Source organism: Hyposmocoma kahamanoa, unplaced genomic scaffold (assembly GCF_003589595.1).
Source record: "Hyposmocoma kahamanoa isolate Upper Pololo Valley unplaced genomic scaffold, ASM358959v1 119, whole genome shotgun sequence".
NCBI lineage: Eukaryota > Metazoa > Arthropoda > Insecta > Lepidoptera > Cosmopterigidae > Hyposmocoma > Hyposmocoma kahamanoa.
Window position 1 is genome coordinate 629,338 of NW_020653409.1, and position 9,550 is coordinate 638,887.

The window sequence follows — 9,550 nt, forward strand, 5'->3', positions numbered from 1 at the left end:
ATAAAAAATGACAGTTGCATCAAAAATATCACCCGTGGTGGTATTTCATATGATCGGAAAGTTTTATTTTAATTTATGTTTTGTTACAAGAAATGAAAGTAAAACTTATACCCCTGCAATATGGTCGCTTATTGCTTAGAGAACTAAATTAACATATTGATCGAAATTTCAATATAATATCAAAACGTCGTAACTTGTAATAATAGCTATTGATGGTACTGAACTTTCAACGATATACCAACAGGATAAAGTTTAAATTATATTAATAATTCAAAATTTGTTATTTATTTTTGAATTTGTAACTACGACCAATCAATATCAAGATTTTGTAGTGTTTCAAATGAACAATATGTGAGTTTACGCGACATCGGTTCTGATAGTAACCGAGACTTAAGTTTTTTTTTCTTTCGTGGGTATATTCAACATATTATACGAGGTATATAATATATATTCGTATTATGAATATTCCTTCTTATGGACTTGGACTAAGTACATTTAAAGACAAATATAAAACAGGATGTCCAACCTATAACCTCGTACAGTCATTGCAGGTATGAGAATTCAGAAAATTAAAAACTTTTAACGATGTATTTTTCCACGAATTGGGGCTTTTACGACATTTATAACAGAATGTTTTTATGAATGGGAAGCGGATTTAGTATAGAATGTGGAACTTTTTATTCTTCGTATAATATGGCACGGAACAACCCATAATTATATCGAGATGGGAGAATGGTTGCGGCGTGTATATATGACTTACTTTTAATAGCATTTGAACCCATTTTGTGAAAGAGTTCGTCCAGGGAAGTACTGCTTACCTTACGTATTTCTGCCGCCAAGCAGTAGTGAGTGTTACTGCAGTGTGTGTACTACTTTAATCGGTTTGGAAGGATAAAGATGCTGGGGAAATTACAGGTATATGGAACTTGCCAACTTTATTTAGGTATGTCTCAGGGTGTCGGGCGCAGTGGCAGTGCCCCTCAGATCTTTGTGATTTAAAGCTCTGAGTGGTATTGCAACTGTTGTGGACAGGCGTGCCTCTTACCATCAGGCGCACGACTTGTTCGTTCCGTCACTTAGTTATTATAAAAAAAACTTTTATTTCTTAATTAAATTGTTTATGATACCAAGTCGTGCGCCTAGGAATAAGCGACACGCCTGTCCATAACGTTGCAGAATACACACACACACAGTATTTTTAAAATGACCATAGACAATTTAACACTTTATAAGAGGTTTTTATTTAACATTGAGTAATGGTAAAAATCGTACGGACGTTTTGGCCAACTCATTACTATACAAAGCTATGTGCATTGATGACAAAGTGGTCACTTATTTACGTAACATAAACTCGAATAGGACCCGGATTTAGGATGTCCGGGTGAGAATCGATTTAGTCGACTGAATTGATTAAATAGAGCGGTGATGTCACATAAGTTTGTTTCTAAATATGCTTATTGCAAGGAACTATGATAATTTGTGACCTGGAGCTAAATGAAAATTGATGATTCAATATGTATCCAACACTTAGAATAATAACGCATAGAATGATAGTTTCATGTCAAACGAACTGTCACAAGTGAGGCAAAAATCAAATTCATGTAGGCTAGTTTTAGTAGTAGGTTCATTTTCGGTTTTAGTGAATATTTATATAAAAATACAAGTTGAAACGCGTTACTTCCTAGTGGAATGTGATGTTAGTATCTACATATTTTATGTTTGTTTGACGTCTTTTTACACTCATTTACCGCACATTTCGTCATTTTTAGCTAAAATTCTTGATCTGTTCGCGGTGCAAGTTGACCTTGAGCACTGAAGGCCCGCCCGCTCGTGTAGGCCCATTGGGCGCGGTTCAATTTGCCTCAATTAGCGTGTGCGGACTAGGTTTCTATGCGATATTATTCTAAGTATCCAACATTAGTGTGGCTGAGGATAAAGCGTGACACACACAGAGAGCGGGTGCGTTTCGGGCGCGTGTCGGGTCGGGAGCACAGCGGGTCAAAATGTGGGACGACAATCGCCACGGAATTACCTGCACCCAATTATAATTATAATTAAAATTTATTTATCGAGTTCTTGTTTCCGCGATTGTTAAACATAGGAAATAAAACTATTTTTTCGGATCTAAATGCCGATTTTGAATTCTAATTACCATTATTACTTAGCAATAAATTAAAATTTAATAAAAACTTTACAATTATTGTTAAAATAAAATAATTTTGTAAAACCACTTGAAAATGCATATTTAATTAATAAACTATACAAGTAAAAATAACAGTCTTTTTTCAAAATGGCCAACGTAAAGATGTACCGATTTCCCGCGTAAAAAATATCATAAAATTAAACTATTGGAGAAAAATTACAATCTAAACTTTAAGATAGTATGGTTATGGAAAAACGAAAAATTTTACTACTAAGTACTAGAAATTTCCAATATTGTACAAGGAAGGATTGAAGTAATTAAATAATATCGACTTTAATTCTATATCATTCTACAATATTCTTAATTCTTTAATTCTAAACCATTCTAAAAAAAGTTGTGGTAAATAATATTGCGTAAAAATACAACACTTACTTTCGCCAGTGCAATTAGTGAGCATAATTCGGATTCATAATCTCAGATAGACCTTTTTCTGAGGCTAAGACCGAAAAACACGCGTGCTACCAGTTGAAAGCGATTTTTAGGATGTATCTCTCAGAAATCTTTGCCGGTGATGTCTCTTCGATTTAAACAATCAAAGAGGCATTACTGGCAAATAATTTTGAGAGATTTTTATTTTACGGTGAAGTGTTTATTATATTATTTTTTTTTATATCTAAATATATATTTTTATGTTAATAATTATTTTTATTATATTGTCGTTATTGGCTTATTAATCGCACTTCGATTTAAACTTGATATTGTCAATTCGGTATTGGCATTCAATCAAATTCCACAATTTACGAACGAAATTACCACTAAACTAGCCTAAAAATTGAACTCCACAGGTCGTGACGAAGCTCAAATTTTGAATTTCGAACATACACAAGTCGCCATATTTAATGTATAAAAACTTCGCGCGCGTAAATATGCAGAGTTGTGAAAAAAGAAAAATAACAGATTAGATACCGCGCTACGCGAATCAAATATTCCACTTTATATGTAATGGCATATGGATTGCAATCATGGTACCTATATACTAAATCTATGATTGCAATAGTCTGAATTAAATATGATTGAACCGGCTCGTCTTCCATTTGTATTTCGAACAAATGTGCTGTCATGGCATAGGAATAAACTCAAACAATCTTTGTAAGCAAATTACACTTGAAACAATCGTCATGTTGGTTAAACTCTACTGCTTATTCGTAAGGCAGATTCCCCTGAGAAGAATGAACAAGAAACTCTAGGGGTTGTTCTTTGTAAATAAACATTTGTATACATTTATCACTTACAATCATTGACTTGACATTGACAATTATATGGACGTCGGGTCCGCGCTAAAAAGTGTCCGAACTTATAGGGCGTTAAAATCGTATACAGAGCGTCATTCACGCTTTAGTCTTCGTTTGTTCGACTGACAGCGAAGCAAGCAAAATTAGACAGTATTGCGATGACATTACAATTTAAATTCAACGTTTTAGCTTTTTCATATTCCTTTACATGTCACTACGTTTAAATAGGTTGACTTGGGACATTTTTTTCGTGGTTTTTGTATTAGACCCGTCGTCCATTTATTTGTAAGTCAATGCTTACAATATTAATTTTAATCATGACGTCTTTCGTGGTCCCGTGTCTCACACATCAGTTTTCATGGTGTCGCCATCTCTGAGGTATCGGGTTCAATCCCCAGCCTATACTATCTCGGGTCTGGATATTTGTGGTACCGTCGTCGTTTCCGATTTCCACAACAAGTGCTTTAATTTCACTTTGAAATCACAGCAAGTAGTCACTATCGTGGATTTAATAAGTACAAAAAGGTACCTTACTTAGGCGGCAGTGTACAGAAAATCTTACGTCTAAGCATTTAGTTCTATAGACAGTAATACAATGGTGGAAATAGCAAATTAAGTGCAGGTTATAACGGGAGCGTGTCCGGATGCGCCTGACCTAGTGGTCCGGTTGCGGACCGGTCTTGTCGCTAGATGAAGGATGGCCTAAGGCCTCCTGAGAACTTATACGGATTCGGAATTAGAGTACATGAAGTTGTTGTCTTTATGGTTTTTAGATTTTTACAATGTTTAAGCGTAGTCACACGTTTGTCACGGTTGACACGTAGTCTCGACATCCGTCCGAAACGATTACTGTCAAATAAGCAATACTTGACCAAATGAAAAGACGCGTGACGCGAATGAAGCTTCATACTGGATACTTGTCTTTTAATTTTGTCGAATATGACTTATTTGACCATTGACTTACAAATAAATGGACGACGGGTCTAATACAAAAACCGCGAAAAAAATGTCCCAAGTCAACCTATTTAAACGTAGTGACATGTAAAGGAATATGAAACAGCTAAAACGTTGAATTTAAATTGTAATGTCATCGCAGTACTGTCTAATTTTGCTTGCTTCGCTGTCAGTCGAACAAACGAAGACTAAAGCGTGAATGACGCTCTGTATACGATTTTAACGCCCTATAAGTTCGGACACTTTTTAGCGCGGACCCGACGTCCATATAATTGTAAGTCAATGTATTTGACAGTAATTGTTTCGGACGGACGTCAGACGGAGATCGAAAGTAGCCCCCCAGTTCCGAATCCGAGAAAAAACGATCCCAAATGTCACCTCACATGTTGTACACCAAGAGATAAAATGAACCCTGTCACATTTCGGACCGTCATTGACCGTCGAATTCGGAACATCAGTTCGTATCAACAAATCGGATTCGTACGCAAAGCACTGCGTCCGAAGGTTTCATTCGCGCTGGTGAAATTACAGGCACATGGGAATTTTCAATTTATGTCTCCATCTATCTAATATTTGCTATTTAAAAATCTAAATGGCACTGCAACAGTAATGGAGCGTGTCGCTTACCACCAGGCGTACGACTTGTTCGACGCGTAACTTGATAACATAAAAAATAATATTCAACAAAATAAATACTGCAGAGATTATTTGGTGATTGAGTTTGAATTGGTCATGTAAAGATGAATATTAGAATAATGGTGAAGCTTAAAGTTATAAACCCAATGTCGATGGAAATGAAGCGAAAGATCGACCTCGTAATCATAAAGATGACGGAAAGACTAGGGGCGGAAAGGGGAACGCTTCGATTGTTTGTTCATGTGGAATAATGACACAAATTTACAGAGCGAATGTGGATGGAAACGTGAGTGATGTCAGCTTTGGGGCACGTATCTCAACTAAATATACACTGTTATAAACTGCCTCCATGGCCGAACGGTAAGAGACCCCCCATACTAGTGTCTTTCGAGGGTCAGCGTCTGCAAAGACGCAAGGCATACAGCATTACCATGCTGAACTGCCACGCACAGGTTTCGGGTTCGATTTCCGGGCCGGGAGAAATGTTTGTATAGCCTAGATTATACTCACGAAAGTACTATATGCGCTATAGGTTGGTTACCTAACCAATTTTCTATGGATGAACCGGATCCCTAATAAAGTCATACGCCAGAGAACTACAGTGACCGACATAGCTCGCGAATTCAATGAGCTTAAGTGGCAGTGGCTCAGATACGGCTGTAGGAGGGGTGATCGCCGATGGAGTGGAGTCAAGGCAAACATAGTCTAGGACGCCCTGTGCCAAGATGGAAGGATGACCTGAAAAAGATGTCCGTCAGCGGCTGAATGCTGGCGGCACAGAATCGGGGGAGTTGGCGTGCTGAGGGAAGGCTTATGTCCTACAGTGGACACGGTATGGTATGTCAGGAGCGTGGTGAATAGAGGTCCGTAGGGAGGCAGGCGTAATAGTTATATGTAACATAGATTTTAAGGCTTTCATGGTTTTTACGACGATATGATTTCTTTTTATTTCCCGATATTTTGGAACGGTTACCCTCTTTCGGCACACAGATATGTCTGTTCTATCTAGCTATCATCTGCCGCTGGCCAGTCGACCCGTGACCATGGAGCGTGTAACCGTTTCGAAATATCGGGAAAATAGAAAGAAATCAAATCGTGGTAAGAAACCTGTAATTAGAGATAAACATTTAGTTTATATGTAATTAGAATAAAATGTCGTTCATTGCAATCATGTTGTAAATACAGTGTTATAGGTTATGGCAAATTGCACTAAAATCTAGTTTGTATTATTATAAATTGTAATAACATTTTCCGTTACATAAATGTTGTATGTTTGTTATGTTCGTGTTGGATTAAAGATGTCTTCTATTTTTATGAATTTATTTTAGTACATAGGATCGTGGAGTGCACGAAAGGGTCTCCCCGCACGACCAATAGTTCCTTTCCTGGAGACTTTGCGCTCCTTGGTCTACAATCGGCGGGTAATTGGCAAATTCTTTCCCCACGACGGCAAGCATTTTAGTGTATGCCACCGATGCAATAAGAAGAAGAATTTCATAGGGTGATAAGTAAATAAGAGAAACTATGGTCAATGTTAAATCTTCGTAATATACTCAAAAGTTGCAAAGTAAATCAAAATTAAAACTAGTTCTAATTCATAGGCAAACAAATTACATTTCAAATCGTCAAATTAATTAAGTTCTTATTCGTAAAGCAGATTCTTCATAAGAAACTTCGGGGGTTGCTATTTGTTGACATTTATTATTTACAATATTTATTTACAAATTTCATAGTCTATCCAGCCTAAATACCGTACTGCTGTGCGTAGGTCTCCTCTCAATTTGGGAGGTATTGTCACACGCAAAATAGGCGCCTGGACGTCGTGTTACAAACACCAACCCGTCACACCATACCCCACCATGGGAGAGATTGGGCTGTTGAGAATTTCACACACATAATTGTTTTGCAGACATGTGCAGGTTCCCTAGCGATATTTCCCTTTATCGGAAAGCTGGTAAACTGTGGTAAACTTCATATTAAATTTCGATAAATTCAGATCTGCAAGCCCGGATTCGAACCCATGACCCTCGGCTTGAATGGGGTAGGTCAAACTATTAAGCGCAAGCCCCATCGCGAATGGAGTTAGCTAACTTAGCTTACCTCACTTGCATGCAAAACTATCATCATGTAGTGCCTCTCCACTACTGGAGGTTGGCCGTCAGCTTGGGGAACTCTTCCCTGTCCTGAGCCAAGCGAAACAGATGTTCTACGCTGGCAATATTGGTCCATTCTCTGATGTTGCGCAACCACGACTTCTTCCTACGTCGTTTACCCTCGATCTTACCCATTATTATCATTTGGAGTAGTCGGTACTTTTCATGTCGTAGAACGTGTCCATGATACGCAACTTTCCTTTTGTTGACGGTCTGCAACAGTTCTCGTTCCCGCTGAAGAACTTGTCACATTGGGAACTTTCTGGGTCCAGCTAATGCGAAGCATTCTACGGTAGCACCACATCTCGAAGGCTTCAAGACGCCTCTGGGTGTCGGCTTTTAGAGTCCAGAGTCGCTACCGTACAACACCACAGGCCAGACGTATCAGTGGAGCAACCTCACTCGGAGCTTTGTTGATAGTTTGCGGCTGCACAAAAACTTCTCCATTCTCTTCAATGTAGCTCGCAATTTCTATTCGGGTTCGAATCTCCTGTTCGCACTTCCATTCTTCGTTCACCCAAGCTCCAAGGTGTTTGTACATCCATACACTCACACTGCACTCATTGATTCTGTCCTATATTTCTAGCACGTCTCGCTCTGTTGAGGCTATTAGTACAGTGTCGTCTGCGTACTTTAAAATATTGATTACTTCTCCATTTACTTTAACCCCGACTTCCAGTCCAGTGACAAAATACATCCCTTCCTGACTCCACGACATATCTCTATTTCGTCGGTTTCTGATTGATCCACTCTCACAGTTGCTCTCTGGTTCCAGTACAAATTTTTAATGATCCTTATGTCTTTACCGTCTAAATTCACGTCCATCAAGCGTTACAATAAGATATCGTGACTTACGCTAAGATAATACGTAGTAAATAGTGACTATGGATACGTGCGCGGATGAAAGGCGGCAGAAGGGCGACATTTTTACATAGCTAGCGGGTTAGTTAAGTTAGCTCGGTTAGCTTAGTTCGCGGTGTGAACTGAAGTATGAAAAGATGCCCCGGTTACATGAGCTAAGCTAAGTTACCAGAGGGCTGCGCATAAGGCTGCTTACAAAAATGACATAGGTGGACCTGAAAGAGTTCGAGAATGGATACTCCCAGGTTCAGTTAGCAGTGACCACGGGACCTGTAAAGGCCTGAAATGTTGGTTTGTTTGAAAAAACAAATTTACGCGACTTGGATTCGGATTTTTTTTTCCAATGTGTAACTTAAATTGTGGATACTTAAGAACTCTATACTCCCGCCAATTTTCCGTTATATAATCAACACACGCTTGGATGAGTTGCGGACACCAGTCTGTCACACATTAGTATACCATACCCATTATAAACCTTTTGTATTAAGTTATTGCTTCATAATGCCCCTTTTTTGTTGCGATTTTTGAAGACGACTGTCAAGAAGAGTCAGTTTTTTTTGTTGCCAGTTTTTATGATCTATCACTATTTGTCATTAAAAGATTACATGACGTGGTCACGCTAAATTAATACAGGTACAAGTGTTCACTGAAATACGTTATTATCTAACAATACGTCTATATTTACTAAACTATGTCACCATTATCATTATCTACTTTCCTGTTTGCTGTAACTTCACTATTAACAACCTAAATTTGAAGAAATTTGTAAATGACAAATTATCGTCGCCATTTGCAATTTCGCAATATTTTTTTTTCGACACTTTTTCATTCTAATTTTAAAAACACTATTTTAGTAGTATGTTAAGGGAGTCGTTAAAAAAGCCACCAATGTTTGATTAGAACTTACTTACACGAAACGACAGTTAATAAACTGTATGGGTTTAAGTGATTTCACTAATCAGGACAAGTTGCTGAAGCCGGTAGCGCGGTGTGCGCAGGCTTCCACTCGCGTTACTATCTCTATTTAAAACTTAACTTCCTATTTATATCAGCACATGGACGTACAGAGTGTTTATAAAACCCCGGTGATTCTGTGTGCAGATTCGGGTATAATATTGAAGACCGCCCCGCTTCGACTATAACCAGTTTTCTGAATTTGGAAATTTCAATCTGTTTACTATTTTCGGTTACAAACTAACCTTCCGAAAAAATTAATATTAATAAATAAATAACGCACGCACTCATAGCCCCGCATTAGGGAAACCCTGTGTAGCGGGTACCATGGACTCACATAGTACACCCAAACCCTTGAATAAATGGAAGTTTAAAAAAATTATACTCTGTCACTATCTTGCCCGGTCTTAAGCGACGCGGTGACCGACGGGTACGCGTTTGTGAAAAATATGAAAAAAAAATTTGTAGTAATAATTATTTGGCACAATCTAGGGACGCTTTTTGTCATATTCTCTGTACATAGACTCCTTTGTTCACTACTTCTACCATTCAAAAGT

At 38.1% G+C, this 9,550-nt stretch overlaps 1 long non-coding RNA gene across 1 annotated transcript in view; it reads right to left on the reverse strand.

Annotated features, from left to right (window-relative positions):
• The window catches only part of LOC113240029, a 33,320-nt gene extending 24,290 nt beyond the window's left edge, over positions 1 to 9,030 (reverse strand). Inside the window, exon 1 of the long non-coding RNA XR_003311230.1 lies at positions 8,951 to 9,030. This is a non-coding gene — a long non-coding RNA (uncharacterized LOC113240029). The remainder of the gene's footprint in view (positions 1 to 8,950) is intronic.
• Positions 9,031 to 9,550: the final 520 nt, after the last annotated feature.